Below are 26,373 nucleotides of genomic sequence, written 5' to 3'. Positions count from 1 at the left end.
GGTGAGTATAGGTAACTCAGCGGGTAATAGAAAAGATAGTGCATGGTCTATACATAAACATAGAGATCAAAGGTATACAATCTCAGTAGGAAAATAAAGAACATGACCATACTAACATATCCAATAAACACAACTACCAGTATCAGTCTATCTCACATGATATAATGCTCATAACTGATATACAAAACTACACATTCCACAACTGTCAAGATGATAAACACATACCCAATCTGGAATCGACACCTGGTACAATGGTCAGTAAATTCACTAGATCTGCAACAGACCTACTCGTGACACCTGTGCAATATAAATACGACTGGAAATACATGTAAAATAAATGACATGTATGTAGCATGACAACCATATGCAACAATCATATCGCAAACAAATGCAACATACCACAAACACATGCAACTAGTATCTACTAGGCATGTATGCAAATATATCTCCAAAGATGCACCGCGCATCAAATGCAAATGTGCATGCATGCTCCATGGTCACCCCTGCCACCTCTCTAGACACCACGACCCCTATTTGGCCGAGAGGCTTGAGCCCGTGACAAACCGTACTATCCTCCAGTACAAGCACCGCTATAGGCGGCCGAAGCGGACGGTCAGCTAAGTAGTTATATAACTACATAGCTAAGGGTCTCTGACCACTCACATCTCTAGCTCTTTGACTACTGTACCCTCAAGACTCACTACTCCAGAGTGGTCGAGGCTGACAGAACACTGAGTAGCTGAGTAAGCGCGACAGGACTAGCTCCAAGCTACCACTCTCCAATAGTGGCCGAATGGACAACTATAAAAGACTGACAACCCTCTCAACCACAAGAGAGACTATAGTCGTTAGTATGCAATGAATGATGAACATGATATATATATATATAATCATGATACGGACACCGTCATCATCCATGCAAACTCAAACTCCACATGAGTGCCCCACAACACGGGTATAATCGTCATGATACCTCCACATATCCCACCAAACACATATATACAACTACACATGTATAATCAACCCAGAATCTCCAACAATCCCCCTAGATACATGTACACAGAACATAGGTACAATCAACATGTATCCTCCAGTAAACACATTAGACACGTGTATATACAATAAATATACAATCAACACAACTCCCCCAATCATCTCACCAGACAAAAGTATACACAACATACCAATGGACAAACCTCATATGAATACCACCAACGAAGTATCCCCTACCATGCATACTCTACATGTAAAAATACTACAGAGTATAGATAACCAAAGTGCAGACTGTATAAGAATTAAATAGATCATCACAAGGGTCAAGCATCAGTATCAAGCAGGAAAACAACAAACGAACACGATATAAGGTACAACAACCTAATCCATCACATAAAACCATGCACTAAGCTAAATAAAAATCTATATAGAGCCAAGGAAGAAATACCCGCCTCGAAAAGTCTCGTATACCACAGAACCACCCCATGGCACGCTGCTCGTCCAGATCAAAGTCCTTTGTCATATATATATAATGTATCAAATTATATATATATATATATATACTACAATGTATAAATCGTGTACCAATAGAACTAGTTATCCTTAACTCATTAACTAAATCCAATTAGTGTCTCCTTCTATCAATTTAAATGGAAACCACTTCTCCTCTCCTAATTGTTTAAAATAGAACAACTCTAACATTCCATAAACAATTAGATTAAACTCCAACATGATTCACCTTTAAATCCTCACCCATATCCATAATTTCCAATCCAAAACCTCTAATCTAATATCAACATGAACACAATACTACACACTAATAAATCTAAGCAAGAATAAACCCTACAACCCCTTAGAAAAATCTAATCCAGTAACTTACGGATCATAACACAAAAGTAAACACTGGGAATTGCCTACCTTGGTATTTTGGCAGCAAATTCCTAAAGCTTACGGCCCAAGAAGTCATTTGCCGTCAGCTATCAAAGAAGCACTACACCAATTCTTCCAAGATCAAACCCAAAACCTAGTTGTAGAGTAACTAGTTTGCAAAAACCCTAACTAACAGAGACATTACTCACCTTGATAGACCTCCAATCCTTCAGCCGAAACCTTATCAGCTGCAAGCTGTAGAGGACAGTGATCTGCCATAGGAAATCCATCAAGGTGTTGTTCCTATGCCTTCCCCTAATCCAAGACTACATCAAGATCAAATACCCAAATCTAATCCAATACTTAATATAATCAATCCATAGCACCACTTACCCAAATTGGATTGTTCCTCCCTGTTAATAGCCAATGCAATTCACACCACTACTCCTTCCATTCTTGTCCAGAATTTCACAGCCCGCATAAGAGATGAAATCATCATGAAAATTCTTCTTAAAACACTTCAAATCTGTCCGAAATTACTCAATAGAATCTCACCTTCTCACCCAAGACCTTCACAGCTTCAAGAAGTGAAGTTTACAATGACTAGCAACAGGGCAATTCCACAACACATTGATCCTCTGCTTCCTCTAATCCAGAACAGGAAGATCATCACAAACAAACCCAATTAAGCAAGATCTTTGAAGCTTTATGATTCTAAACCAAAAACTTTCCTTGATCAGGTATTTCCAAATGGTGTCGGCACTTCAATCCGGCTGATGTAGAGCAACCAGTCACTCCCCAGCAAACAAATTGATGAGGAGGAACCATCGATCGGCTATGAACGCGAGTCAAGGCCCCTCGCTATGCCCTAGATCCAGACCCCATTGATCGTGTGCACTAGATCAGCCCAGAGACGACTGCTCAGCCGGAGGTGGCTGATACCGTCAAGATCCAACGATCCTTTCCCTCCTGGCGACACGACGAAGTCGAGATCGCTGGGGAAGCCGTCGGCGTCGGGTCATCCGCGCACGAGAGAGAATGAACAGAGGATTGCAAGAGGGAGAACGCCAACTGTTCTCACCCAGCGGATGGAATCTTTGCCCTAACCTCACGCGAAGGAAAATGGCGGGCAATCGCAAGCTCGACGTTGGTGAGGTGAGAAATCGCCGGAGAGGGAAGTTTTCGGGCAGAGGAGTTGTCGGGGAAGAGGATATCGCGCGAGAATGGCTTCGAGAGATGAAATGGGAAATTTAGGGATTAAGGGTATTAATTAATTACTTAGGTCAACTTAACTAAATCCTAAGTTAACCTCTTAATTAACTCCCAACTTAAATGGGTATTCCAAACAAGCTCCGCTTAACCCTACCGATTCATCCCCTTAAAACGAGTCATACGGACCCCGTTTAAATCTCAAAAAATTCCTAAAAAATTCCAAAAAATCCAATAAGATTTTTCGTCCAACAACATTTATTATTATTTAATTTTGCGGTATCTTACAATAAATTTCTAAACTAGGTCCCAAGGCTTCTATAGTCCAGGCATCACACATCCATCCGCACCTCCTTGTCGCCTTCCTTTGCTATAGCTTTTCCTTTTCTTTATCTGCAGTAAGAGGAAAAATGCAACTATAAGCAAAATTTGCTTAGTAAGCGCTATCTAACTCACAAAAACTCGAATATGCATGTGAACATATTGGAATCTAAAGACTGAATACTTTAAGAGAAATACTACACATGCTCATCTACTAGAAAGGAAATAAACATACTGAAATGCTAAACATGTAAAGCTGCTCATGCTCAAAATCTAAACAACATGCTAGCATAAAAGAAAACAAAACTTGCTGAATTTTAAACTTATGTGAAGCTTATTTCACTTGTTTAAAATTTATACTTTAATACTTCAAAATAATAATCAATTCTTTCTTGGGTCTAGGCGTAGTACCAAAGCGCGCTCCCTAATAGAGACTGAGGTAGCGAGCCATCAGTCCTATGAGGGTAAAGACCTCGGTCTTACCAGGGCCGAGACCTCGGAAATGGTCACCTGGATTTGTTTAAAGACAACCTCGGAAGTCGGGTACTAGCCTTTTCAAATAAAATAACTTTTATCTTTTAGTACTTCTAGTATATAATGCCTCGGCATTTCTTCAAGCATTAGACGTGCTGCTGATCCTCAAATGCTGGAATTTGGGAACAAAATTAAGACCTTGGTCTTCATTTACTTATAATTACTCATAAAGGTATATGTACAAAGATCCAGAGCAAGATAAGAAGCTATTCTTACAACAATTGACTCCAGATACAAAAATATAAAACTGAAGCCTACAACTGAGATATCAAACACTACATGCTTATAAATAAAATCGTTCATGCATATTGAGATAACAAGGAACTTAAATCTGTATGCTTATTTAAATAGTAGCAAGGAAGAATATATAAACCTCATGCTAGAATAAAGAAACTCAAATCTGTATCCTAGAATGAATGTAACAAGAAAGCATATCTAAACCTCATGCTAGAATAAAGAAACTCAAATCAGTATACTTGAAAGAAAGTAGCAAGGAAGCATATCTAAACCTCATGCTCAGATTTAACATAAGCAAATTCTGAAATTGAAATTGCACTACACAACCAATGGCTCAAAACTACAATCCGAACACTTCCAGATATCCATGCTATCTCAAACCACAAACCAAGATTTGCAAGGCTACATAACCAATTTAAGCTTGCTGGAAAACTAAAACAATACCTATATAAAACTTATTCACAGCTAAACTTTTATAAGGCAATCGTAATCTTTTAACCATGCTTCAACAGAATTGCAAAGAAAACAACAAATCTTGGGGCTATTCTAAAAATCCCTAATAATCATAATTCTTTACAACAAAATCCAGAAGCCAAAAGAAAAAAAACCCTTTCATGTTCTTTCTTTGAGAGTCACGGCAGCAAGCCCAAAACAACAATCTTTACAGCAAAATTCGAAAACAAGACGAAACTAGATCCCTTGCAAATCCAAAATTTCCTCTCGGCATATTCCAAAAACCAAAGGAAAACTCTAAATCAAAGCTCGAAACTACCCTTACCGCAGGTGAGTAGCACTTACATTGCGTTCTTGGACTCACTACTAAGAAGAAGGCTCCTAGGTTTTCAGCTAGCTCAAGATTCCAACTCCTCCTCGTGCCCACGAACTCTCTCCGACGAGGAGATCGTGATGGTGAAGAAACCCTTCGGATTGGACCCTTGGCCGGCCACCGGTGACGAGCCCTAACTTTCCTTGCTTTCCGCCCGAGCACAACCGTAGCACGCCGAAGAGGAGAATGGAAAGAAATTAGGTCACGGTAAATACCTAAGTTCTCTCTTTATAACTAGGTATTTCTGTTAACCACCACAGCTTAAATTATTCCCGGCTTTTATTTGATCAGCACGTCCCGCTTGGGCACTTGGCTATCGCGCTTCACTTAATTCTTGGACCGAATCGGAGGTCGCGGGTTCGAACCTCGGCCGAACCTCTTTATTTTTTGAAACTTCTTTCTTTTGGTAAAAATATCAAACGAACTCCAAAAATTACATAAAAATACTCTAAAAAATCCTAAAAATCCCTAGAATATTTCTAAAGCATTTCTAAATATTTTTAAGCACTATTAGGACTCGTAATGAGGAAATTTGGGTTGTTACAAATCCCCATACCTTATAAAAAACTTGTCCTCGAACTTAGAATAACTCTGGATATTTCTGTCTCATGCTGTCCTCACGCTCCCAAGTAACTTCCTCGTGCTTCTGATTCTGCCAGACGACCTTAACTAGTGGCACTTCTTTGTTCCTTAGTCTCTTAACTTCTCTATCCACTATCTGTGTAGGTCTGCTCTTATAGGTAAGATCCTCCTGGATCTGCACTGACTGAGGCTGAATCACTTGGCTAAGGTCATGAAGACACTTCTTTAGCATAGAGACATGAAATACATTATGTATTGTTGACATGTCTTGAGGTATTACTTTCCCAATCCTCTCTATGATTAGGTGGGGTCCTACATAGCGGGGACTTAACTTGCCCTTCTTGCCAAATCTCATCACTCCCTTCATCGGAGCAACTTTGAGAAAGATTGAATCCCCTACTTGGAATTCAAGTGGCCTACGGCGTGTGCCAGCATAACTTTTCTGTCTGCTCTGGGCAGTCTCAATTCTCTGTCTGATCTTCTGGATAGCCTGTGTGGTTTCTTCTATCATCTCGGTCTGCCTGCCAAGTTCTGATTCCATCTCTTTTCTTTCTCCTATAAAATACCGGAAAATAGGCGAATATTAATAAGGGAATATTCCGAAATTTTTGGAAATTTTTTGGGAATTTTTCGGAGCTCGTATGGACGAGTTAACGGGGACAAAACGGGGTTCCGGGAAAGCCTGTTTAGACTACCATGTTTTAATGAGAAAATGTTTATTTTCTTTAAATCCTTTTCTTTTTCTTTTTATTTCTTTTCTTTTATTCCTTCCCGCGTGCCTTAAACTCCTTGCGCCGACGCTGTTTCTCCCCAAAAACCCGCACGAGCGGTTCCTTCCTCATGCCTATTTTCTTCGACGCCACTTCATCCCTACTCCTTACCTTCCTGTGACGCCGGACCACCTTGCTATGCCGCCCCGCCGACCTCGTCGGCACTTGAGCGCTGGCCACCGCGAGCCCTAGCCATCTTCTCGGTCCTGCGTCTTCTCCACCCGACGGCGTCACCACCTGCAGTGCCACTGGCAGAACCCTTCTTCCGATCATTGAGTAGAACCGCTCCTCAGCCCTAGTGCCGGCCAGTTGAGCCTTTGTTGTCCTCGACGCTGATCACCACAGAGAGACCACCGGCGGCAATTTTTCTTTTTTTGCTCTAGCTCAGGTATCTTTTTTTTTCTACCGTGCCCTAGTTGTGGATTTTGGGCATTTGAGTTCTGTGTGGTGTTGATTTGGGAACTTTTGTGCCGAAGGTAGAAGATTAGCTAGATTACAGCCACCACGACACTGTGGGCTGGAGTTTTCCTTCGCCAGATCGTTCATCATCTCCGACCAGTGGAAAGAAAGAGGTAGGATGAATAGATGTTTATGGAATTAGGTTGTTTTGTGAATTCTGGATTTACTTTCCTTGATGCTGGTTAGCGAAGTATCCAATAAGGAGGTTGGACTCTGTGGAGAGTTTTGGTTCTGGCAGCTATTTCACCTGGCAGCCATCTTATTATCAACAACAGCACTCCCTACTGTGAATCAACAAACAGGGCTGTGATTTAAGGTAAGGTGTATAATTTGTTCTGGTTTTAGGAGCATACTTGGGAGAAATCAAGTTTATTTAAGTTCAGACCTAAAGCAAGTTGATTATGTGATGTTGATTAAGGTTCTTGATTTAATAGGAATTTGATTTAGTTACTGAATACATATAGTAATTAGTTAAATCCGGATATGTTTGATACCACAGGATTTTGAAGCGAGACGAGTATCTCGGAGTCATATTGGACATTTTCGATTGGAGGCGGGTACTTTTGACTTTTTGTCTTTGATATGCTTAGTAATGAAATTAACATATTGCATCAATTGTGTTTCTTATCTGTTTCGGTTAATCACTACCCAAATCTTGATACATGTTTGATTGATTGATTTGTTTTCCATCCCATGTATACTTTACCTGTCTATACATGCTTATAGGGGTAGTGATATACCATGCTTCACCATGTTCAGGACCTAGGTTTTTATACCTTCTGTGTACCTTTGATTCGATATGATTCGTTGACCTAGGGTGCACTTTTCTATATATATGGATTAGGTCAGGATATTTATATGGTTATTGCCATGCATCATTTACATGATTGCATGCTGTACGATAGTCTGCTCCATTATTGTTGAGCACATCGCCAGTTACATGGATCTGCACACACCACCACTCATGAGTTAGTGGTCGATTCAGGCAGAGTGTGTTGCAGCAGGGACTCTGATAGGCACCGTTGGTCCGCTCATGGGTAGTGTGACACAACGTGTTATCCGGCAGGGATTCCTCCCCGTCATCGTGTACCGGGAGTTGAGAGCATTGCGCTCCCCCATCTATGATTTGGGGTAGGAGGATAGGTGTACTCCGACAGCATCTCGTCCACTCGGTCACTCATCAGGAGTAGTGACGACAGAGTGCACGGTTGTCACAGCCCTACCCACTCGGCCTCACTTTTGTATGAGATGATCGACTGGCGTCAGGGGTGACCAGGACGCATCATTGGCATCATATGCATGATGCATTTATTGCTTGTGTTTGTGGTTGCTGCATTTATATGCTGCATATTGTTTGGATACCTACAGGATCCCTATACCACTCGGACTGTTGACCTTATACTCAGGACCTGGTTAGTACAGTATTCTCCTGTTTACTTCAGATGCATTTTTATCTTTCTTATCAGGAGACTGTACGCATGATTAGTGCTAGGTGTTGTTTCTTTACTTTGCATATCAATTGTACCTGCTGAGTGTTGGACTCACCCCGCCTCCATTGTTGTTATTTTCAGGTTGATGCTGTCAGGAGGGAGTTCCAGTCGCTGGTCCCCACAGCACGTAGTGCTACTCCTCTGCTGGTTTTTGAGTTGTTGTTTTATTTTAGCTTTTCGCTATCAGACTTTGTTTTAGTTTTGTTTTGGACTTTACATATGGATATTGTATGGAATCTTTCCGTTGGATGGACTTTTGGTATGATTTGGATTTACTCTACTACATGCCTGCCTGGACGGCAGAAGAGGTGAGTTCGTCGGTTTTGAGCTTTATGAGTGTAGTTGAGTAGGGTGGTTTTCGAGTCAGAGTATTACTACTTTGTTGATTATATATAACTGCGTGGATGGTTGTGTGGAATGTGTTTTTATTTATTGTTATGATTCCAGCCGCCTGTGGCTGAGGTATATGAAATGTAGAAAAGTTTCAGATTGTCCACCATACAGGGGAGATGCTACCGAAATTTTCTCGGACTCCTCTGGGGGCGTGACAATTTAGTGGTATCAGAGCATAGGTATACGATCTTTTGTTTTCGTATTTTTGATGTTTGGGATAACCTGATACCAATTTATTTACTTGGTATCAGAGCGCCAAGTTTGGCGTTACTTGTTGGATATTTGTATTTTGGATTTTTGAGATTTATCTGATACCAATTTATTGGTATCAGAGCAGGTTATGGATACCTGCTTTTGGTGTTCTGGATTTTTGGATGTCTATTTCGGTTTGTACGGATTTCCGTTATGGTTATGTTTCGGACTTCCGTTTCGGATTTATATGGATTTCCGGCGATTTTCTCGTTCGGAATTTTGAGGTCAGAAGTTGGGGACCGGACAGCGATGGAATATCTCCAGACGGCAAATAGGTATGATGTTTATTTTATGATAGTTAGGACATCTATTAGCACTTTATCTTTATTACCTGTCTGGTTGTTGTAGCCATATTACATGTGATGGGTTAACCACTGATCTTGGTAGACCCTAATAGAGATCAAGGATTATAGTCTCTGGTGATTTTTCTTATCATACCATCAGTAGTTTTAGCTTCTGTTACTACTATTTGGAGATGGAGGCACATATCAGCCTCTGCTATTGTTAGCTGGGTAATGGATGATACCTATATATTCCTGTGGACTTAGCCAGTAGAGTTTTTATACTCGTATCTTTTGGATATTAGGGTATCCGATACGATGAAAATTGGTCATTGGAGAGTTATCATGTTTGATCATTGTTGAGAATGATTTGAGGTTGAGGGATATTGGGAGATCAGATATTGTGATGTGTTGATTTCTAATGATTTATGAGAGTAAATGTTATGTGGTTGTTTGATGATCTATTAGTGGATAACTATTTTGATGATTTATATTTGGGTTGTCATTGATGGTGGCATAGTGAGTGTCATTTATGATATTCACAGGTTTGATGATTATGGTTGGTGATCAGATTATAAATTGGGTGCTGGAGAGTTTACGGTTGAATGTGCCTATGATATTTTAATAAATCTGGTTGGTTATGGATAGTTAACAGGATGAAAAAAAAAATTTGATATACGTTTCCTCTTATATGGGACTATGTGGATAAATAATGATTGATGTTTTGAATGCTAACTTGCCCTCATGGGGAGTAGAGATTTAATTTATTCATCTGATATAGTGTGGGCTGATGTTTTTGAGGATGAAGATGAGAGTGTCTTGATGTTCTTAAATTCTGACTTTTTCTTTTGGGTCGTATACATTTATACATATGATATTATGTGGTTGGATATACTTTAGTTGCTTGTGGAGGATTAAGATATTCTTGATTAGTTAGTAGATGAATGATTTAGTTTTGTTGGTTGATCAGTAGAGGATTGCCATACTCTATTTTTAGAGGTTCGAACCTTTAGGTTATTTGTGCTTAGTTATGTATCTAGAGCACCTTTGAGTACATGTTTTGTACTGACGTGGGAAGGACTGATTTAGTCAGAAACCGTTTTCAACTGGATTGCCATACATTTTCAACTGGATATGTATCCATGTTCTGATATGGTTTGAAGGTTCCTTTTGGATCATAGATATGTAGTTGGGTGTATGTATCTGGAGGTATTATTGAAGATATCTTGTTGATTAAATCCGAGATGTAGTATAAGTACATCGGTGGTATTTTGATGGAGGCATTTTGTTGATTTAATCTGAGTTGTGATATGTACATATGTGTTTGGTGTGGTATCTGAGGTATCTTTTTTATTATGTTTGATATGTGAGTGCACCTGGGTTTAGTATGCTTTATTGGAAGTATATGTTGGTTATACTCTTGGCATAGGTGTATATATGCTATGTGAGGTTGTTTGAGGTGTATTGTCGATTATACCTATGTTGATATATGCACACGGGTTCGGTATGCATTGTTGGAGGTAGCACGATGATTTATGCCTATGTTGTGAGTATGTTTGGTGTGTACTAATTGGAGAATTATGTCGATCATACATATGTTGTGTGTGCATGTGTGCCAGGTGTATGGTGGGTAGCATCATGATGATTCTACCTATGTTGAATGTAGAATGCTGAGTGTCTACATTATGTTATTGGTTGTATAACCCTGTCAACTAATTCTTCTATTAGTGGGTGACCAACCCACTAGGATGATGATAGAGTTGACTATGGATTTGATTTGTTTACTAGGTTGTTTATACCTTTGACTGCCCACAATGATATGTGGTCGAGTGATCTCGTGCAGCCTTTAGTTGGATAGTTAGGTGCCTTGGACACTTATGGATCGTTTGTGGTGGAGCGGAGCTCCCACATATACATATTTTGGATTGCTTGTAGCGGAGCATTGCTCCCATATCTATTGCAGATACATGTTATGGATTATTTGTAGTGGAGTGTTACTCCTACATATTGAGGATTTCTTGTGGTAGAGTGTTGCTCCCCCATATGTGGTATTTTCTGTGATGGAGCGTTGCTCTCACACTGGAGGATCTATGCTTGGTGATTTATATCGTTAGTGATCAGATCTGTTTATTGTCGAGGATCTTATGGTTAGGAATGTTGTGATACGGACATTATGTGTTTTGGTTTTACCAGTAAGGCTTGCGGAGCCTTAGATGTTATCATGGACTCAATGATTTTGGTATTCCCAGGATGTTTGGATCGGTTTCCATTGTCTTTGTTGATGGTGTTGTGATCTATTTCGGATCCACGATGAGTTACGCACTTCATCTTTGCATAGTTTTAGAGATGCTTCGATGGAAACGTTTAGATGTGAAGATCAGTAGTGCGTATTTTGGTTGTCTTCTGTGAGATGTTTGAGACACACGGTCATGAGTAGGAGTATACCATGGTTCCACAGGAGATTGAGGTTGTTACCGTTGGGAGTAGACGGAGTCTATAGAAGAGGCTCGCAACTTCCTTTGTTTGGCTCGATATTTCCGGAGATACGTTGAGGATTTCTCTCGGATAGCTATGTCACTGACACGTCTGACCTGGAAAGGCGTAAAGTTCACTTGGACTAAGGATGACAAGACTAGCTTCTAGGAGTTGAAGCGGAGACTAGTGTCGGCTCTGATTTTGGTGTTACCTTCTGGAGAGGACGGATATGTCCTCTACACCGACGCACCTATTCAGGGTTGAGCGCTGTTCTGATGCAGCACGATAAGGTAGTCTTCTATGCTTCTCGTCGATTGAAGGAACATGAGAAGAAACTACCCTGTACATGATCTGGAGCAAGTCGTCATTATTTTTGCCATGAATATTTGGCGATATTAGTTATATGGCATTACATTTGAGATTCTCACTGACCATAAGAGTCTCAAATATCTGTTTACTTGGAAGGAACTTAATCTCCGACAGAGGAGATGGATGGAGTTCCTGAAGGATTATGATTGTATCATTAGCTGTCACCCGGGGAGAGCTAATGTGGTTGCCGAAGCGCTTAGCAGGAGTCCGGAGGGACTTTAGCTTGCCACCGAGTTGTGGTCACAGACTTGATTTAAGGTTTCTCCGATTTGGGCCTTGAGGGGTAAGGACAGACAGAGCATGGTACTCTGGTTACCATGGTTGCTCAGTCGTCGATCAGGACGAGGATCCGAGAGCCCTAGGCTGCTGATCAGTATTTGCAGTTTATTTGCAGCCAGATAGCTTCCGGCAACAGACTGAGTTCACACGAGACGAGGAAGGTGTTATACACTTCCGAGGCAGATTATGCGTACTTCAGTCTCGTCCGGTCTTACAGGAGCTATTTCAGGAGGCTCATCGCTTTCGATTTGCGATCCATCCGGGCGGGACCCGTATGTATCGAGACTTGAGGCGTTCCTACTGGTGGAACGACATGAAGAAAGACGTCGCGGATTTCGTAGCTAGATGTCTTGTCTGTCAGCAGGTGAAGGCTGAACACCAGAGACCTGCAGGGTTACTTCAGCGGATTCCTATTCCTGAGTGGAAGTGGGATCACATTACCATGGACTTGTGGTAGGGTTGCTGAGGACACGACGAGGCCATGACGCGATTTGGGTAATCGTTGATCGATTAACCAAATTCGCGCACTTCTTAGCGATCCAGAGGACTGATTTCCTGGATTGATTGGTAGATCTATTTTGCCGGGAGATCATCAGATCACGTGATGTTCCGTTGATTATTACTTCGGATAGAGACCCCCGGTTCACGTCTCGTTTCTGGCAGAGTCTGCAGCAGGCCTTGGGCATGCAGCTCTGATTTAGTACAGCCTTCTATCCATAGACAGATGGACAGTCAGAGCGGACCATTCAAACTTTAGAGGACCTGCTGAGGTCATGTGTTATGGATTTCGGAGGCAGTTGGGAGGACCATCTGTCGTTAGTAGAGTTTGCTTACAACAACAGCTTTCATTCGGCTATCCAGATGGCACCGTTTGAGGCGTTGTATGGTAGACCTTGTCGGACACCCGTCCTCTAGGATGAGGTTGGAGAGGTCCAGTTGTTGGGACCTCATAGAGTTCAGCAGGATGCAGAGTTTGTCCGTACTATCAGACGGAGGATGTCAGAGGCACAGTATCGCCAGAAGAGTTATGCTGATCGGAGACCAGACCACTAGAGTTCTCTGTTGGTGACCATGAATTTCTGCAAGTTTCACCCACGAAAGGGGTGAAGAGATTTGACCTCAGAGGTAAGCAAGCTCCATGATACATTGGACCTTTCCAGATCTCGGAAAGGATTGGAGCAGTAATTTACTGGTTGGCACTATCGCCGTCTTTGGCAGGCGTTCACGATGTATTCCACGTATCTATGCTGAGAAGATACGTACCTGGTCCGACGCATGTGCTGACAGATATCCCAGTTCCCCTTCAGCCTGACATTTCTTATGAGGAGGTTCCGGTACGGATTCTCGATCGGAAAAAGCGTCAGTTGCGGAACAAGACTATCCGGCTGGTTAAAGTCGGATGGCAGCATCATTCGGACGAGGAGGCTACTTGGGAGCTCGAGGATACTATCCGAGCTCGATATCCCCATCTTTTCACTTGAGGTATGTGATTTGTTTACCGTTCAGCATTTATACTTTATATCTGTTGTTAGTACTTGCTGATGGTAGAAACGAAATTTGGGAACAAAATTTTTATTAGTGGGGGAGAATGTAAAATACCGGAAAATAGGCGAATATTAATAAGGGAATATTCCGGAATTTTTGGAAATTTTTCGGGAATTTTTTGGAGCTCGTATGGACGAGTTAACGGGGACAAAACGGGGTTCCGGGAAAGCCTGTTTAGACTACCCTGTTTTAATGAGAAAATGTTTATTTTCTTTAAATCCTTTTCTTTTTCTTTTTATTTCTTTTCTTTTATTCCTTCCCGCGTGCCCTAAACTCCTTGCGCCGACGCTGTTTCTCCCCAAAAACCCGCACGAGCGGTTCCTTCCTCATGCCTATTTTCTTCGACGCCACTTCATCCCTACTCCTTACCTTCCTGCGACGCCGGAACACCCTGCTACGCCGCCCCGCCGACCTCGTCGGCACTTGAGAGCTGGCCACCGCGAGCCCTAGCCATCTTCTCGGTCCCGTGTCTTCTCCACCTGACGGCGTCACCACCTGCAGTGCCACTGGCAGAACCCTTCTTCCGATCATTGAGTAGAACCGCTCCTCAGCCCTAGTGCCGGCCAGTTGAGCCTTTGTTGTCCTCGACGCTGATCACCACAGAGAGACCACCGGCGGCAATTTTTCTTTTTTTTTCTCTAGCTCAGGTATCTTTTTTTTTCTACCGTGCCCTAGTTGTGGATTTTGGGCATTTGAGTTCTGTGTGGTGTTGATTTGGGAACTTTTGTGCCGAAGGTAGAAGATTAGCTAGATTACAGCCACCACGACACTGTGGGCTGGAGTTTTCCTTCGCCAGATCGTTCATCATCTCCGACCAGTGGAAAGAAAGAGGTAGGATGAATAGATGTTTATGGAATTAGGTTGTTTTGTGAATTCTGGATTTACTTTCCTTGATGCTGGTCAGCGAAGTATCCAATAAGGAGGTTGGACTCTGTGGAGAGTTTTGGTTCTGGCAGCTATTTCACCTGGCAGCCATCTTATTATCAACAGCAGCACTCCCTACTGTGAATCAACAAACAGGGCTGTGATTTAAGGTAAGGTGTATAATTTGTTCTGGTTTTAGGAGCATACTTGGGAGAAATCAAGTTTATTTAAGTTCAGACCTAAAGCAAGTTGATTATGTGATGTTGATTAAGGTTCTTGATTTAATAGGAATTTGATTTAGTTACTGAATACATATAGTAATTAGTTAAATCCGGATATGTTTGATACCACAGGATTTTGAAGCGAGACGAGTATCTCGGAGTCATATTGGACATTTTCGATTGGAGGCGGGTACTTTTGACTTTTTGTCTTTGATATGATTAGTAATGAAATTAACATATTGCATCAATTGTGTTTCTTATCTGTTTCGGTTAATCACTACACAAATCTTGATACATGTTTGATTGATTGATTTGTTTTGCATCCCATGTATACTTTACCTGTCTATACATGCTTATAGGGGTAGTGATATACCATGCTTCACCATGTTCAGGACCTAGGTTTTTATACCTTCTGTGTATCTTTGATTCGATATGATTCGTTGACCTAGGGTGCACTTTTCTATATATATGGATTAGGTCAGGATGTTTATATGGTTATTGCCATGCATCATTTGCATGATTGCATGCTGTGCGATAGTCCGCTCCATTATTGTTGAGCACATCGCCAGTTACATGGATCTGCACACACCACCACTCATGGGTTAGTGGTCGATTCAGGCAGAGTGTGTTGCTGCAGGGACTCTGTTAGGCACCGTTGGTCCGCTCATGGGTAGTGTGACACAACGTGTTATCCGGCAGCGATTCCTCCCCGTCATCGTGTACTGGGAGTTGAGAGCATTGCGCTCCCCCATCTATGATTTGGGGTAGGAGGATAGGTGTACTCCGACAGCATCCCGTCCACTCGGTCACTCATCAGGAGTAGTGGCGACAGAGTGCACGGTTGTCACAGCCCAACCCACTCGGCCTCACTTTTGTATGAGATGATCGACTGGCGTCAGGGGTGACCAGGACGCATCATTGGCATCATATGCATGATGCATTTATTTCTTGTGTTTGTGGTTGCTGCATTTATATGTTGCATATTGTTTGGATACCTATGTTTGACATGCATACAGGATCCCTATACCACTCGGACTGTTGACCTTATACTTAGGACCTGGTTAGTACAGTATTCTCCTGTTTATTTCAGATGCATTTTTATCTTTCTTATCAGGAGACTGTACGAATGATTAGTGCTAGGTGTTGTTTCTTTACTTTGCATATCAATTGTACCTGCTGAGTGTTGGACTCACCCCGCCTCCATTGTTGTTATTTTCAGGTTGATGCTGTCAGGAGGGAGTTCCAGTCGGTGGTCCCCACAGCACGTAGTGCTACTCCTCTGCTGGTTTTTGAGTTGTTGTTTTATTTTAGCTTTTCGCTATCAGACTTTGTTTTAGTTTTGTTTTGGACTTTACATATGGATATTGTATGGAATCTTTCCGTTGGATGGAGTTTTGGTATGATTTGGATTTACTCTACTATATGCCTACCTGGACGGCAGAAGAAGTGAGTTCGTCGGTTTTGAGCTTTACGAGTGTAGTTGAGTAGGGTGGTTTTCGAGTCAGAGTATTACTACTTTGTTGATTATATATAACTGCGTGGATGGTTGTGTGGAATGTGTTTTTATTTATTGTTATGATTTCAGCCGCCTGTGGCTGAGGTATATGAGATGTAGAAAAGTTTCAGATTGTCCACCATTCTCGGACAGGGACTCCTCTGGGGGCGTTACATCTCCAGTCTCCAACCAGCATATGGGTGATCTGCACTTCCGGCCATACATTGCCTCATAAGGTACCATCTTGATAGTGGCCTGGTAGCTATTGTTGTAGGCGAATTCAGCTAGATACAAATACTTGCACCAACTACCTTTAAAATCTAATGCACAAGCCCTGAGCATGTCTTCCAAAATCTGATTTACTCGTTCTGTCTGTCCATCAGTCTAGGGATGGAAAGCTGTGCTGAACTTGAGTTTGGTGCCTAATGCATTCTGAACACACTTCCAAAAATGAGAGGTGAAGCGCCCATCTCTATCGGAAACAATCGACTTCGGGACTCCATGAAGTCTAATCACTTCCTTAACATATAGCTGTGCCAATTGCTTTATTGAGTGGGACACCTTGATGGCTAGAAAATGAGCAGACTTGGTCAATCTGTCCACTATCACCCATATCGCATCATATCCATTAGTAGTTCTTGGAAGACCTGTTATAAAGTCCATGGATATTTCTTCCCACTTCCACTCTAGTATTGGAAGAGGCTGTAGAACTCCTTCTGGTCATTGGTGTTCTGCTTTGACTCTTTGACATGTCAGGCAGGTACTGACATATTTTGCAACATCTCTCTTGAGTCAAGACCACCATAATCTCAGCTTCAAATCTTGATACATCTTGGTGGTGTTAGTTAAAGCCCTAGAGCCAATCATTTGATGATTGTATTATGGACTTGTTGTATCATATTCTTATATAAATAAAGGCATTTATTATTTTGGTTATTATACTTACTTGTATTGGTGCCAAATAAACTAAGTATAATAGCGTTCTTGAGTAGAAGGTTCTCACCTATATCAATCGGTTAGTTGAACCGATAGTGAGATGATATAGGGAACACTACTCTTAATCATTCCTAGTCGAGTATTAACATTCAGGGACAATGTTAGTGCAATAAGACTAGCATGTAGGTCAACTCAATGACTTGATCTAACAAGTTATGGATATAGAGATATCAAGTTGACACATGGGTATGCATTGGAGAATGTATACTGAATGACCCGCCATGAGAAAGTATCATGGATCGTTATATGAGTGTCATATACTTTCTCATGTAGCTATTAGTATGACTACTAGTCCTTAGACCTGAAGTCACCATGGTTCCCTACATAAGGAGTTATGTACTTTGGTTTCGTCAAACGTCACCCGTAACTGGGTGGACTATAAAGGCGATTACTGGGTATGTAACAAATTATGCAGAGGGATGTGAGTGATGTAGATGGGATCTATCCCTCCTATATGACAGGAGAGACATCGATATTCTTGATAGAGTGAGACCACGAAGTGCATGGCCATGCCCAAATGGGTCAATATGAGATAATGAGCTCATTTGATTTAGTGAGTCTACTTGGAGTTCAAGATTTAGATTGATTAGAGGATGACACGGTCTATGCCTCACATTGATCAATCTAGATGTCTAGGATAGAAGGGCACTTGTCATATATTGTGAGGAGTCACAATTAGTAGTCACAAGGTGATGTTGGATCTATACATTCTTGTAACATTGGGTAGTAATGATGTGTTGCTAGTACCGCTCATTACTTATGCCCCTAAATGGGTTTAGGGGCATTGCCAACGTTACAAGAACCTATAGGGTCACACACTAAGGACAATTAGATGGAGATTAGATTCATATGATGAACCAAGAGGATTAGATTCATTTGATGAATCAAATTGGATTAAGAGTAATCCTAATTGGTCTAATTGAGTTGGACTCAAGTTGATTCATGTGTTCAATGAGTCTAATTTAGATTATGACTCATTGAATCAATTTAATTAAATCAATTAAATTCATTATATTAAATTGGCTTGAATTAAATGGTTGGATTAGATCAACCATGAGAGAGATTAAGTCAAGTTTGACTTAACTTGAGAGGAAGATGAAGAGTCAAGTTTGACTTGACTTTATGCCACCTCATTGGTGAGTTGGCATTGAGTGGGCCAATGATGATGCTCCACATCATCATGGTTGCTTAAGTGGGATGCCACCTCATGGGAGTTACCAAGAGTTGTGACTCTTGGCATTCCATGGAGGTTACACATCCTCTTAATGAGGCCGGCCACATCAATTGGTGGGATAAGTTTCATTTTGTGAATTATTCTCATTGATTCCTTCATCTTCTTCCTTGCTCCATTTTCTTCTCTCCCTCTCCTCATCTTGCCGAACCCAACTAAGGTGCTAGCACACTTTAGTTTGGTGATCTCCTTCTTGTGTTCGTGTGGATACTTCTAGAGGGTTGTCTACTTTGACAACCTTGAGATCCGGCACCATTGGATGAGCAGGATTCGCGTAGGGTGCGCATCAAGGGTATATACTTTGTTTCACTTTGTAGATCTACTGTAGATCGAGGTTTAGAAACTCGTACTTGTAAGTTTTTTGAAAGTTTTTACTTCGCACGGATCCGTGGCTGGGGGTTTCGGGGTTTCCGCGACGCGAAAAGAGATTTTCGCGGCCCGAAGAACCCAATAGGTGGAACCAGGATGCATGGAGTATGGTGTGCTATGAGCTTCTTCTAGAATCTTCCTTCTTAATTCCTCATCATTGGGGACACAAAGACGACTCCCCTGATAAAGGATTCCACTATCTGATACTCGAAACTCTAAATTTTTTTCTTCTTATATCCCTTGCTTGATCTTCTGGATATCTAGATCTTCACTTTGCTTTCTCTGTATATCCTCAAGCAAGGTTGACTCTAAGGTCAATGTAGAGAGTTGCCCATAAATAATTTCGACTCCAAAATCTAATAGTTCCTTCTGTAGTGGTCGTGCTAATGATGACAAGTGCATCAGAGTTGCACTGAACTTTCGACTTAGTACATCCACCACTTTGTTAGCTTTACCTGGGTGGTAGAGGATTTCACTATCATAATCTTTAACCAACTCTAACCACCTGCGCTGTCTCATGTTCAAATCCTTCTGGGTATATCACTTTCTTTCACTTTCAACTGATGGTACCCAGAGCGTAGGTCTATTTTAGAAAACACTGTGGCCCCCTTTAACTGATCAAATAGATCATCTATTCTGGGAAGAGGATACTTGTTCTTAATTGTCACTTTATTTAGCGCTCTATAATCTATGCACATCCACATAGATCCATCTTTCTTCTTAACGAACAACAAAGGAGCTCCCCATGGTGAATGACTAGGGCGGATGAAACCCTTGTCAAGCAGCTCCTGGAGTTGTTCTTGTAGCTCTTTCAGTTCTGCTGGAGACATTCGGTACGGAGATTTTGAAATTAGATCAGTACCAGGAACCAATTCAATTTCAAACTCCACTTCTCTATTAGGAGGTAGTCCAGGTAGCTCTTCTGGAAATACCTCTGGATACTCACAGACTACCCGAACATCTTCCTGCTTGGGTCTTTCTTGTTCTTCTGCATTCACAATGTACGCAAGAAAACTAGTACACCCTTTAGCTAACATCTGGTGAGCTGTGAGGGAAGAGAGGAATTTCTGGGTCTTCCTCTTCGGTACTCCCGTGAACTCAAAGGATGGTTCACCTTCTGGGCTGAAAATCGCTTTCCTTCTACGGTAGTTCACCGAAGCACTATACTTGCTGAGAAAATCCATACCCAGAATGACATCGAAATCTTGCATTGCAAGGACTACTAGATCCACATATAACTCTCGGTCTGAAATTCTGATTGGTACAGCCCGAAGCCACTGGTTGGACTCCATGACTTTCCCAGAAGGTAGGGTCGTCAAGAACTTGGAGTTCATGCTCTCTGTTACAACTGTAGAGGCACTAGCAGCCTCCTCTTTAGTGAGGGAGAATACTTTGGCACTAGCTGGAACTGGTGGGGCTTCCAACCTCCCTTGACTGAGCTGAGGTCCGTCCAGAGTTGCAGGCAAGTAATATAGCTGAGGCTTGTTCCCGTATTGTGCTGCTTGTTGCTGAGGTGCTTTGAGCTTGTTATGACATGCCCTAGCCAGGTGTCATTCTTGACCACACGAATAACATCCAGTCATACCCACAAGACAGGCTCCTAGATGTACTCTCCCACATTTGGGGCTTGGAGGGAACTTGGCCTGCTTGTCTGTAGATCCTCCCTTTTGGCTACCTCCTATATTCCATCGTTTCCTCTTGTTATCTTTGCCCTTCCAGTGCTGCTTACTTGCCTGAGGTTTCTGACTCCCTGCTGTCTTGTCTTCCATCTTGACTGGCTTGAATTGCATTTGTTGTGCCTTGATACTGTTCAGATAGTGCTCAACGACTAATGCTCTGCTGACCAGCTCTTCGCCAGTCTGTGGTCGGTGAGTTCCACTACTTACGTTAAGTGCTATTTCTGGACTTTCAAAGTAAAATATCTTAATTACTTCTTCTTTAAATACCTTGACATTTTAACAAACACCTTGTGTGCCAAAATCCCTAAAGTCTTGACTTTGGGATCTACTTAAGGCCATGACCTTTTTCTTTCTTTTCTTTTTCTTTCTTATACTTTTCTTAAATTCAAAATACTGAAAGGGTATTTTTCCATATGCATCTATAAGTGAAACTAACTAGGTAACACACAATCATGCATAGAACACAAAAGAAATCTGCACATAAGTAATAAAGGAAAAGCATAAAAGAAAGTATAAATACATTCTTACTTGAAGACGACAAGGCTGGTGCTGATGCGTGATGCTGGAGAATAGGAACCGCTCTGATACCAACTTGTAACACCCCACCCTCCTTACTACTAGTCTGTGAGGATGGGGCGCCACTGGACTACAAACAATACTTATTTAAAGTTGTTCACATGTAATTATCAAAACATAAAACTCTTTAGACATGCAATTAGTGACAGCGGAAACATGAATAGCTTATCTCTACATTCTACTCCAGCATATATACCAACTAAAACATATCAATCTGTGTATACATGCTAAAAAAACATATGTAATAATCAGAACATGCATGCAATAATACTACAACTCAAACAATGGAATTATTGTACATAGCAATTAAAAGAAAGAATTCTAAAATACATAAAGCCACTCTAATAATAAAATCATCAACAAGAATAAATTGCTATCTTAATAAATTTTTAAACTAGGTCCCAAGGCTTCTATAGTCCAGGCATCACACATCCATCTGCACCTCCTTGTCGCCTTCCTTTGCTATAGCTTTTCCTTTCCTTTATCTGCAGTAAGAGGAAAAATGTAACTATAAGAAAAATTTGCTTAGTAAGCGCTATCTAACTCATAAAAACTCGAATATGCATGTGAACATACTGGAATCTATAGACTGAATACTTTAAGAGAAATACTACACATGCTCATCTAATAGTAAAGAAAATAAACATACTGAAATGCTAAACATGTAAAGTTTCTCATGCTCAAAATCTAAATAACATGCTAGCATAAAAGAAAACTAAACTTGCTGAATTTAAAAATTATGTGAAGCTTATTTCACTTGTTTAAAATTTATACTTTAATACTTCAAAATAATAATCAATTCTTTCTTGGGCCCAGGCGTAGCGAGCCACCAGTCCTATGAGGGTAAAGACCTCGGTCTTACCAGGGCCGAGACCTCAGAAACGGTCACCTGGATTTGTTTAACGACAACTTCGGAAGTCGGGTACAAGCCTTTTCAAATAAAATAACTTTTATCTTTTAGTACTTCTAGTATATAATGCCTTGGCATTTTTTCAAGCACTAGACGTGCTGCTGATCCTCAAATGCTGGAATTTGGGAACTAAATTAAGACCTTGGTCTTCATTTACTTATAATTACTCATAAAGGTATATGTACAAAGATCCGGAGCAAGATAAGAAGCTATTCTTACAACAATTGACTCCAGATACAAAAATATAAAACTGAAGCCTACAACTGAGATATCAAACACTGCATGCTTATAAATAAAATCGTTCATGCATATTGAGATAACAAGGAACTTAAATCTGTATGCTTATTTGAATGGTAGCAAGGAAGCATATCTAAACCTCATGCTAGAATAAAGAAACTCAAATTTGTATCCTAGAATGAATGTAACAAGAAAGCATATCTAAACCTCATGCTAGAATAAAGAAACTCAAATCTGTATACTTGAAAGAAAGTAGCAAGGAAGCATATCTAAACCTCATCCTCAGATTTAACATAAGCAAATTCTGAAATTGAAACTCCACTACACAACCAATGGCTCAAAACTATAATCCGAACACTTCCAGATATTCATGCTATCTCAAACCACAAACCAAGATTTGCAAGGCTACATAACCAATTTAAGCTTGCTGGAAAACTAAAACAATACCTATATAAAACTTATTCACAGCTATACTTTTATAAGGCAATCGTAATCTTTTAACCATGCTTCAACAGAAATGCAAAGAAAACAACAAAATCTTGGGGCTATTCTAAAAATCCCTAACAATCAGAATTCCTTACAACAAAATCCGGAAGCCAAAAGAAAAAAAAAACCCTTTCATGTTCTTTCTTTGAGTCTCACGGCAGCAAGCCCTAAACAACAATCTCTACAGCAAAATTTGAAAACAAGACGAAACTAGATCCCTAGCAAATCCAAAATTTCCTCTCGGCATATTCCAAAGACCAAAGGAAAACACTAAATCAAAGCTCGAAACTACCCTTACCGCAGGTGAATAGCACTTACATTGTGTTCTTGGACTCACTACCAAAGAAGAAGGCTCCTAGGGTTTTGGCTAGCTCAAGATTCCGGCTCCTCCTCGTGCCCACGAACTCTCTCCGATGAGGAGATCGTGATGGTGAAGAAACCCTTCGGATTAGACCCTTGGCCGGCCACCGGAGACGAGCCCTAACTTTCCTTGATTTCCGCCCGTGCACAACCGTCGCACGCCGAAGAGGAGAAGGGAAAGAAATTAGGTCACAGTAAATACCTAAGTTCTCTCTTTATAACTAGGTATTTCTGTTAACCACCACAACTTAAATTATTCCCGACTTTTATTTGATCAGCACGGCCCGCTTGGGCGCTTGGCTATCGCGCTTCGCTTAAGTCTTGGACCGGGTCGGAGGTCGCGGGTTTGAACCTCGGCCGAACCTCTTTATTTTTTGAAACTTCTTTCTTTTGGTAAAAATACCAAACGAACTCTAAAAATTGCATAAAAATACTCTAAAAATACCTAAAAATCCCTAGAATATTTCTAAAGCATTTCTAAATATTTTTAAGCACTATTAGGACTCATAATGAGGAAATTTAGGTTGTTACAAATAGTAGGATGTGCAAATAGATTAACTTTGTGGTTGCAGGCATCCTAGTTCCAACTATTATGGCCCTATTGTGTTTGTGTGTGATTTGGACCCTCGGGCTTGTTGAGGGCATTTTATGTGTGTGCATGATTGTAATTATTAAATACAGCAGGAGATGTATTAGTTTTAGGATTTTACATTCTGTTCAATCTAGATTATATATACATTTCCTTGTGAAATATAGGATCAATAAATGTAAAATTTTATTTTTATCGTGGATCGTATCCTTGCGAGGCGTGGTGCTATTTGAGGACCAGAGGTGTAGTGAAAAAAAAGCAAGATAGACACTACAACATGACCCGTTGGCGGTGGCTAGGGTTGGTGGCACACGGAGGACAGCCATGGATAAGACCATAATAGTTGGAAAATTATTTTTCATATTTATTTCCTTTTATGCTATTTATATGTGATGTGTGTGTGTGTGCATGTTAAAATTCCTTATTTTAAATAACTAAGTGGGAGAGGAATTATTTAAATTCTACGGTCTCCATTACTAGTTTGTAAGTGATGCATTCAAACTTCCGCGTTGGCTTTGAGTGTCTTCCTCCACACCGGATGAGTTTGTTTGTGAATCACTGGATCAAACTCCCTTTATGGATAATTATAGGAAATTATTTAAGCTTGTGTGATCTTCTCCATCTGAAGGGGCACAATCCTATTTAATGGACTAAGTATCAAGTAATGGTGTACACTTAGGCGCATTTAATAGCATCCTCCCCATCAAAGTCACTGCTATTATTTGTGTGACCAAAGAAAAATCAACTATTAATTTTATTTATCATAAAGTTAGGTTAACAAGATAATAAAATTAATGGGTAAACCCCCCTCTTACAAATGTTTGAATTTGTATACGTCTACACTATCGTGACATACAAAATTCACGGTATTTTGAGGTGTTGGTGAATTTAAATGATATTGTTTGAGGAATCAATATTATTTTAAATTCTAAAGTTTTGACCAAATATTTTGTGATTCTTAGGATTTCAAATGACTTTCAATCCTCTTGCTATTATATTGAAAGAAAACAAACTTAGTGGTCACAATTATATTGATTGGAAATGAAACTTGGACATTGTCTTAACTACCGAAGGTTACAAGTTCGTACTTTTTGAGATCTGTCCAAGCCTGCCTAATAGCGATTCTAGTGAAGAGGAGATTGAGTATCATAAGAAATGGGACAAGGCAGATGAGATGGCGCGGTATTACATTTTGGCTTCTATGTCAAATGTGTTGCAACATCAACATCAGGCCATGCATACCGCTTATGACATGATGTGCAATCTCAAGGAACTATTTGGACACCAGAATCGGACTGCTAGGTAGGAGGCTATGAGAAACTTGATGACAACCACCATGACTGAGGGGACACCTGTAAGGGATTATATCCTCAAAATGATGGCTCTTTTTAATGAGATGGAAGTCCTTGGAGCAGAAATTGATTGGGAAACCCAGGTCGATATCATTCTCCAAATGCTGCCTAAAAGTTTGAAGCAGTTCCGCCTGAACTACAACATGAACAAAAGGGTGTATTCGTTAGCAGAACTTCTGACAGAACTTCAAGCAGCATAAGGGATATTTCATCAAAGTTCTCAAATTCACATTGCTGAAAATGTTTCTGCTTCTAAGACGAAAGGCAGAAAGAAGAAAAAGAAACAAGTTGGTTCAGCAAAGAAAGTGAATCGATCTCTAGAGACTGAGCCGCATGCAGGTGTGAAGATGTCGAAGGACAAGTGCTTCACATGCAAGCAGTCTGGACATTGGAAAGTGGGATGTCCTTGCAGAAAGGAGAACAATAAAGGTATATCTTATTCTCTAGTAGTTGAAACATGTTTAGTGGTGTTATCTACCGGTACCTGGTGTGTAGATACTGGAGCCACTGATCATGTCTGTAATTCATTGCAGGGGTTCCAGGAAACTCGATGACTACATGAAGGGGAGATTACCGTCTACATGGGCAATGCTACAAAAGTGGTGGTTGTTGCAGTGGGAGATATTTATTTATCTTTTGATAGAAATAAAACATTAATTTTGAGAAATTATCTTTATCTACCATGTTTTAGAAAGAACTTGATTTCAGTTTCTAAACTATTTATGGATGGATATTCTGTTTCGTTTGATGACAAAGTAGTTGTCAAGAAAAATAGGGTAGTTATCTGTTTTGGTACGTTGGTTGGTAATTTGTATACTCTAAATCCAATAACTCCCATGATACAATAAATGGAAATTAATAACACATCTTCTAATTCTAATAAGAGAAAGCAACCTTCAGAAATAAACTAAACATATCTTTGACATCTAAAGCTTGGTCATATTAACTTGAGTAGGATTCAAAGGCTAATAGCCGTTGGACCTTTGGGTTCATTAGTGGTGGAAAATTTTCCAACCTACGAATCTTGCTTGAAGGAAAAATGAGCAAGAGACCTTTTAAGGCCATGGGGTATAGAGCCAAAGATGTGTTGGAATTAGTTCATTCTGATTTGTGTGAACCTATG

The sequence above is a fragment of the Zingiber officinale genome, chromosome 9B (assembly GCF_018446385.1).
Source record: "Zingiber officinale cultivar Zhangliang chromosome 9B, Zo_v1.1, whole genome shotgun sequence".
NCBI classification, from domain to species: Eukaryota; Viridiplantae; Streptophyta; class Magnoliopsida; order Zingiberales; family Zingiberaceae; genus Zingiber; species Zingiber officinale.
This window is presented reverse-complemented; position numbering follows the sequence as displayed.